The following is a 1403-nucleotide window of genomic DNA, read 5'->3' as shown; positions in this document are numbered from 1 at the left end:
AGGTAGTTCCCTTGAGACAAGTAAATGAATAGGAAGTCATCCAAATTTTGGAACAAAACATTATAACCGGGTTTGGCGTTCCAACGTCACCTGTCTTTGATAATGCGACTTAATTTTCATCATTTAAACTTTATGAATTCACATTAGAAAATGAGATTGGAATAAAACATGCATCTAATTATTACCCACTGGGAAATGGTTTTGTTGAATCAACAAATAAAAATCTTATCTGCATAATCAAGAAAACGATCTTCTATGAGAAAAGGAACTTGAACAACACTTTGACCAACACATTATGGGTTGGCTGTGTAACTCCTAAGCCTTCCATTAAGACGTCACCGTACTTTTTGGTTTATGGTAAATAAGTTATCTTACCCCCAAACCTGTATCTCCCAGCCTTGTAATTCTCTCAAGTCTCCCAAGGCATACCTTGCCTTTTGGTTCAAAGCAGGATAGACACTTTACTCAAAATCGAGGAAGAAAAGCTCAAATCCAAAGAGAGATTTGATGTGCACCAAAACCCTGTTAAGTGATGGTTTGATAAGAAATCTATAGGGGAAAGGAGTTTCGATGTCGGTGACCTAGTACTGAAGTGGGATAAACCCCATGAAGATAAAGGAAAGGACATGAAGTTATAACATTTTTTGATTGACCCCTTAACCATCGACGAAAATCTTGGTCATAATACCTTCAAGCTGAAATACTTAGATGGCAGGACTGAGCACATTCCTGTGAATGGCTGAGATTTGAAACATTTTTTCAATAACAGCTATAAGTTGTGCTTCCTGTACAGTTTTTCCTTTTCTTTTCTTTTCATCAAGGTTGGTCATATGTGTGTTGTGTATGTCATGTTCTATCATATTTGTTACTTTGTCATTGTACATAAATAAGACCTTGTGTAAAAGTTCATGGCTCAAAAGGACTTTGTAGTGGAATAAAAGATAAGTGTGACAACCTCAAGGTTTGGGTTTTTGTTTGTTCTACTTATTTTTTTGGGAAGATTCCATAGGTTGAACTATGTTTGAATGGAAAATATAATAGATCCAAAAGGAAAACCTTGAGGGAACCTATTAGATCCATGCTTGTGCTAGTACCCAAACTAATCCACTTGGTGTAAATCTACTTGTGTGTTAACGCTTGTCCAATCTAGTAGAGAAAGGATAAGGGGAAAATCTAAAGCGATCAAACCTATATCAGAGGTCTTAAAATACTTCTCTGAAGGGGAAACCTCCTCTTCTCTTAATAAGTCGGGATCCCTCTTCCACACATTAAAAATAATAAGTATCTATTCAGAATCCTATTAAATAAATAAATAAATAAAGGGTGAAAGAAGAGAAAGGATTCATGTGCAGGGAGGTAAAGCAATATACTTCGTCGGGATAGTGTCCAGGCTTGCTAGAAAT

This window comes from Pinus tabuliformis, chromosome 3_1, assembly GCF_031772625.1.
Source record: "Pinus tabuliformis cultivar Carrire ecotype Pingquan chromosome 3_1, CPIR1, whole genome shotgun sequence".
In the NCBI taxonomy this organism is placed as follows: Eukaryota; Viridiplantae; Streptophyta; class Pinopsida; order Pinales; family Pinaceae; genus Pinus; species Pinus tabuliformis.
Note: the sequence above shows the minus strand (reverse complement) of the source record.